Here is a 7028-nt window from a genome sequence, read left to right as displayed (position 1 = left end):
CTGGGGCTGGATGCAGGAGGGCAGGAAAGGGAAAACTCCGGGGGAATGAGCAAAGGGCTCAGCCCTCAGGGACAGCAACTCCTCTTTAACAAGGGGGGATGGTTTGGAACTAAAGAGGAGAGATTTAGGAAGTTCTTTCACCCCCTGCCATGGCAGGGACACCTCCCACTGTCCCAGGCTGCTCCAGCCCCAGTGTCCAGCCTGGCCTTGGGCACTGCCAGGGATCCAGGGGCAGCCACAGCTGCTCTGGGCACCTGTGCCAGGGCCTGCCCACCCTCACAGGGAACAATTCCTCTCCAATTTCCCATTAAATCTCTCCTCTTTTACTTTAAAACCATTGCTCCTGGCCCTAGCACTGTCTGTCCATGTACAAAGTCACAGGGAGGGTTTTTTTCCTAATATTCCATCTAAACTCATGCTCTGGCAGTGAAGCCATTCCCCCTTGTCCTGGTCCCTGTAAATCATCTCTCTCCATCTTCTTTTGGCTCCTTCAGGTTCTGGAAGGCCACCATGAGCTCACCCCAAAGCTTTTCTCCTCCAGGCTGAGCAATCCCAGCTGTGCCAGCCTCTCCTCATGGCAGAGCTGCCCCATTCCCACCATGTCAGGGACTGGAAGCGTTTTAGGGCCAAACCCAGCCCTGGAGGTGCTGCTGTGCCCTGGACTGAGCACAGACCCCACAGTGAGAGCCCCACACCCAGCAGGGACCCAGCGGTGCTGTCACAGAGGGAAAATCCCTCTGGAGTTCTGGAAAAAGCTTTCCCCAGCACAAATCCTTCTTTCTTTTGCACTAACCCTCATTGCAGGTGAAACAGAATTGACCTCCTGGCAGTCTGGGAGGTGTAAAAGGCTTCCTGCAGTATTTGTGCTGGGGGCAGGAGGGGGAAGCTCCCAGATCTGTTCTGTCACTGCCTGTGGGGTGTCTGAGGTGTCATCTCTGAGGGATGTAAATGCTGCAGACATCAGGTTATTCAAAATTTGGCTGATTCCCTTTTGATCTCATATTTGTGTTTTTTTCCAGGGCTCGGGATGTGTTTATTCACCCCACCCCCTTCATTTCTTTCTTCCTTTCTCCTTCTAACTCTAAACATCCCTTTTAGCTTCTAAAGATAGGGCAATGTTGTGCTAAGGAAACAGTAATTCTGCAATTTGACCTAAAAATGGGCATGTTTGGAGTCAGGCACTTCTTGGAATGCAGCTTGGGAATTAGACACAACTCCCCAAAGTCCAAACGTGGCCTTTGTGCTGGGCAGAGGGGCAGGTGACCCTGGGGCTGGAGCCCAGGAGCGAGCAGGAGGGTGGGGTGGGGGTAGGATGGCTCCTGATGGCTTTGATGGCTTTAAGGAGTGCCATGGCAACAGTGGAGCTGGATAATTAGTGTTGCACACGGAATTATAGCACAGGCAGAGCTTTAAATACACCAAGTGCCCCTGTGTGGGAGCCTGCCCTCCCCGCTGGGTGGGGATCAGGGTATTTTGGGATCCCAGAGCCATGGGAAAGGGCAGGGCACCTCTAGCCAGGCTGCAGCTGACCTTATTTCTGCCCCAAGGTTTGGCTTGGGGACACGAAGCCACGGGAAGGAGCAGGAGGGGCTGAGCTCCCAGCTGAGCTCCCCAGCAGGAAAAATGAGATGGCAAAGCAAAAACCTCTCTGGGATGTGTCCTGCAGGTGAGGGGAGCAAGCCTGGCAGATATTTTGGTGCCTTTGAGAGATTCCAGGAAGGGGGAAAGAGGATGGGAATATTGGAAAAGCCCCTCCAAGAAGTGTTCAGGGGTCTCTGGGGGAGTTTGACTCTCTCCTTGTAGATAAATCCAGGAGCAAGGGCAGGGTCACCCCGGGAATGGTGCGGGATGTGCCCCGGGAATGGTGCGGGAGATACCCCGGGAATGGTGCGGGAGATACCCCGGGAATGCTGCGGGAACTGCCCCGGGAATTACTGCGGGAGATACCCCGGGAATGCTGCGGGAGATACCCCGGGAATTACTGCGGGGGATACCCCGGGAATTACTGCGGGAGCTGCCCCGGGAATGGTGCGGGAGATACCCCGGGAATGGTGCGGGAACTGCCCCGGGAATGCTGCGGGAGACACCCCGGGAATTGCTGCAGGAGATACCCCAGGAATTGCTGCAGGAGATACCCCAGGAATTGCAGGGATGCTGCCGGGGAGGGACGCCGGGCTCTAATTGCGGCGGCAATGAGGAGGAGCTGGGGAGCGGGGCTGATAAGCAGTAGAGATAATAAACTACGGGGCTGATAAGCAGTAGAGATAATAAACTAATGAGAGGAGGGCCGGAGCGAGGCCGGGGAGAGGCTGAGGAAGCTGCGGGTACCGCCCAGGGAGGAAGCGTGGGCCGGGAAACGGCCACGGAGAGCTCGGGGAAGATGTATGGCACGAACGGAGCACTTAATGCTGATAATAATTGCAGCTTGAGGGTGTGCTTAGTATATGAATAAAGTAATTAACCAATTAAAAATGCACAGGAGACGCATGATGGAAAATGATAACCAACAGGAAAATGATGGATGCCCTGCACGGGAGCTGGAACACGCACGGAGTTCTCAGGGCTGAGCGTTCCCATTCTGGCACGTGGAGAAGCCACCGGGTGCCCTTTGATCACTGCTGGCCCTGCCACCTGCTGAGCTGCCTGGGTGACAAATTGCCTGGAATTAATCGCAGCCCCTGTTTGCAGGCTCTGGAAGTGTGTGCGATGCACTCGGGCATGTGGCACACAGAGCCCTGAGGGGTGGCTGCTGTCCGGGGACAAGGAGGAGCAGCAGCGCCGGGTGGCATGTGAGGAGGTCCAGAGATGAGCCTGGGGGGTCAATCTGGTGGTTCATGCTTGGATTTTCCTTGATTGGTTCCTTTTTTTAAGACCACAGGCAGCACCAGCCATGAAAATGAAGATTTTACTCACTGTCAGTGCCTTATTTTGAATAATTGTTGCAACAGCAACAATTTGCACCCCCTGAGTTTGTATTTTTGTTTTCATGGTCATAAATTCCTTTTTTTTTTTCCAGATCCAGCCCACTGACAATTGGTGTGGAGTCAGCCCGGGTTTGTCCTGCAGGATCCTCCATTTGTGGAAAAACTGTTGGGAGAGAAGATGAACCTTTGTGGGAAAGATTTGAAAAACTGGATGCCGGACTAGAAAACCACCTTTTCCTGTTCCTGTATCCCTGCTGCAGCTCCCTCATCTATAGCCAGGAATTGCTGAGCACTGGATATTTCACTGCTGATTTCTGAGGGTTCCTCATCTCCTGAGGGCTGGAATTGCTGGGGGCTGAGTGATTGTGGAGGTGGAATCACTGGCAGCTTTGCTCTGAATGAAGGAGCTCACCTTAGAAAAAAAGAAAGAAACCCCACAAATAACATGACCACCTCGAATGCTGTGCCCAGCTCTGGCTCTCAGTTTGGGAAGGACGTTGAGGGGCTCGAGTGTGTCCAGAGGAGGCACCAAGGCTGGAGAGAAGCTGGGAACACAAACCCTGTGAGGAACAGCTGAGGGAGCTGGGGGTGCTCAGCCTGGAGAAAAGGAGACTCAGGGGTGACCCCAGCACTCCCCACAGCTCCTGGAAGGTGGCTGTGCCCAGCTGGGGCTGGGCTCTGTCTCCAGCCAGCACTGACAGAACAGAGCACACAGCCTCGAGCTGCACCAAGGGAAATTCAGGTTGGATATCAGGAAAAAGTTCTTCATGGAAAGAGTGATAAATTGTGGAATGGCTGCCCGGGGAGCTGGTGGAGTCACCATCCCTGGGTGTGTTTAACAAAGCCTGGATCCCAGGGCTGGGTTGAGGTGTTGGGGCTGGGTTGACTCGATGATCTTGGAGGTCTCTTCCAACCTGGTCACTCTGTGATTCTGTGAAAGAAAAACCAAACAGGGACCAGATGCCTCGAGGCCTCGAGCTGGGGATCTCACACTAATGGATCCATTTATTCTCCATAAAGCCCTTCAGCACGCAGAACCCTGTACAAGTGAGTTCCTGAGGAACCCAGAGCGATGGGTCTGCGAGGGGAGCAGGTGAGGACATTCCCATTTCTGGGCTGGCTGCGGCCTGGGACAGTAAATAAAGCAGTTGCTGTATGGCAGAAAATGAGGAAAAAACAAAAATAGGAGCTCACTCAGGAGCTCCACCCCTGCAGGCAGCTGGGCTTTGAGCTGCTTTGGAGCCTGCCTGCTCCTCATGGGTTTTGCTCCATATTTAGGGTGTGTTTGCCATGATGGCAGCAGCCAAATCCTGCTTGATCCCAGCTGCATCCCTGCCGTGGAACGGGCAGAGCAGGACAAGGCTCATCTCCCTGCAGGGCACCCCTGGGAGTGTGGGTGAGTTGGTGGGTGCTGGGCCAGTCTGGAGCCACCTTCCCTCACTTTGGAGCTCTCAGGATTTACTTTTTTTTTTGTGGAACAGGGGAGATTTGAGCAGAGGACAGAGGGGCTGTGGCTTCTCCAGCAATGAAATATCTTGGTAAATACAATAAATGTGCATGAAGCTGCTATAATATATCCACCTATCCTTGTTTTTCTAGGCCTGATCCAGGTTTCCTGTTGGATCTGAGCCTCTGGAGCTGCTGGAGCTGAGCTGTACCCCAGGAGGGCAGCGCTTGGCATGCAAGGAGAGCAAACCTTCCCCCAAACCTGCCTGGAGAGGAGGAGCAGCCAGGAGCATCCACCTTCTCCCTTCTCACCCTTTCCACTCTGCTCTCTCACCCATCATCTCCCTGTACCTCCCTCCATCTCTCTTTCCCTCTTTCCCTTTTTATTCACTGGAGATGACCACATCAAAGACTCTGTTTTAACCCCCCACAATAAGACCTGAATAATTTTTATGATTTTATCTCTAATTTATCAGTTTCTCTCTGCCCAGTGGAGCCTGTGGGATGACCCCAGACCATGTAGGACTCTAAAAGGACCCTCCACATCAGCTGAAAAATGGGATTCTCCTTGATTAAATGCTGGAAGTCCATCTGCCACTGCAGAAAACACTTCCCTGCCTTGCCAGTGAATGAGTTTGGTCCCTGGAATAAATGACTGAGAATCCACAGCTTTGGAGCGTGCTGCAGATCTTAAATCCCATTGTTTCATGCAGCACTGGGAAGCTCTTGGGTGCTCCAGCGCCAGGCACAGCGTGAGCACAGACTGGGAGCAAACAGCTCCTTCCTGCAAGCAGGAGGAACAGCTTAATGGAATTCTGTTCCTGGCAGAGAGGAAGTCAGCCCGACCCCCTCATATTCCCTGCCTTGAATGAGTTTGAGATCTGTGTTATTGAAAAGGGAAAAGGAAAAAAAAAAAAAAAAATCAAACCCTCGAGTCAAAGAGAAGAGGTTTGCATTCCCATCCTGATTCAGAAAATTGCTTGAGAACACACTTCACTCCCAAGCTCGCATTCCCACTGCTGCTTTGTTTTAGAGGGATTCAGGCCCTGATCCAAGGGGGGGAAAATCCTGTGTGCATCTGGAGTGGTGCTGGAAGAAAGATTGCATTTCTCCTACAAAATCCTCCTTTGAGTATCCCTGAGCAGGAAGATTCCTCTACCCCTTCAGCTGATGCTAAATTGGCTCCTTTTCCCTGACACGTCCCAGAATCTCCTCATCCCTGTGGAGCTGAGCGCCCTCACCCTGCCCCAGGACAGTGCTGGGGCATCCAGCAGGATCAGGGCATCCTTTGGATCCCCTCTGCAGCCACACAAAGCCACCCCTTGATGGTGAGGGGTGCAGGGGAGATGTGATGCCAGGGAAGGTGGGATCCTGCCTGGCATTCCTGCTGGGAAGCACAGGACAAGTGCTGGGGGCTGCACTTCCAGGTGTGGCTCCATAATGAGCCGTGTGTGGGATTACTTGGGATAACACAATCCCACCGTTAATGTGAACAGCGGCCATAAACGTTCTTGCAAAGGATAAGGAGCTCTGAAAGGCTCAGAAAGGTTTTGTGGGATCCCTCAGGTCAGCCACATCCCCATATCCCAGAGTGTCCTTGGATAGGGGGAATGGAGCCTTTCCCTGCAAGCCACCCCACATCCATGCTCTTTTCCCAATTTCCATCCCTTTCCTGCTGCGTTCAGCGGATTTAGCACAAGGATGGGTAGTTCGTAGTGGGAATGGAGCTTTTCCCTCCAAGCCACCCCACATCCATGCTCCTTTCCCAGTTCCCATCCCTTTCCTGCTGCACTCAGCAGTCAGCACAAGGACGGGGCACAGAGGACGCCTCGTTTGGGTGTGCTGGGGCACCTCCCGCTCCCTCCAGATGGAATTCCTTCCCCTGCTCCTCTCCTGCCCTTCCCGAGGGAGCGGAGGATCCCGAGCAGCTCCCGCTGCAGCCGCATCCCTCCCGCGGGCACGGTGGCCAAGTGGTTCCCACGGCGGCCAACCCTGCCAGGAGGAGACGATTAAAAATCTCCACTGTGAAAAAACGTTCAATATTTACATTCTCCCGCTGAAGTTGTTCTTTTCCTGACTTTCTCCCAGAAGTGCCTGTTAAGAGTGTTTTGAAAAGCCACGGACCTAAGAGCAACACAACCCGCGACTGACAGAATTAATAAAAGAGAGGCTGGGACTTAAGAAAATAAGATGATATTAACAAGATAATTATCTCTCATCAAATTAGTCCAGAGGGAGCCGAGCCAAGCTCCACTCAGTAGCCTGGAAGGGAAGGAACTGGCAAGGGAAGCGATTTGTGTAACAACAATAGGAACACTCTGCCCTTCTGGAGGAAAGGGCTGCGAGCGGCGAGACTGCGCCGCGATAAGCGCCTCAGAAATGCAGATAGAGAGAACCTTTTCTATAGAGGGAACCTTTTCTATTGAGGGAACCTTTTCTATAGAGGGAACCTTTTGTCTGCGCAGCTGCCAGCGCTTTCCGCGGCTCCGCAGCCTGCCGGGCGAGCTGGCACCTGGGGAAATACCTGGGCAAGGAGCTGGGCAAGGAGCTGGGCAAGGAGCTGGGCAAGGAGCTAGGCAAGGAGCTGGGGAAAGATCTGGGCAAGGAGCTGGGGAATGAGCTGGGCAAGGAGTTGGGCAAGGAGCTGGCACCCGGGAG

At 53.5% G+C, this 7028-nt stretch overlaps 1 long non-coding RNA gene across 2 annotated transcripts; it reads left to right on the top strand.

Annotated features, from left to right (window-relative positions):
• The first annotated feature begins 1351 nt into the window (after positions 1–1351).
• On the top strand, positions 1352–6421 carry LOC121470696 (uncharacterized). Of its 2 annotated transcripts, XR_012058158.1 has the most exons (4): positions 1352–1468; positions 1548–1666; positions 2480–3666; positions 4524–6421. It is a non-coding gene; the product is annotated as an uncharacterized lncRNA (long non-coding RNA). The 2 variants fall into 2 exon arrangements; XR_012058157.1 differs by having other exon boundaries at positions 1381–1666.
• Positions 6422–7028: the final 607 nt, after the last annotated feature.

Source organism: Taeniopygia guttata, chromosome 13 (genome assembly GCF_048771995.1).
Source record: "Taeniopygia guttata chromosome 13, bTaeGut7.mat, whole genome shotgun sequence".
NCBI lineage: Eukaryota > Metazoa > Chordata > Aves > Passeriformes > Estrildidae > Taeniopygia > Taeniopygia guttata.
Note: the sequence above shows the minus strand (reverse complement) of the source record. Positions and strands in the feature narration are given on the sequence as shown.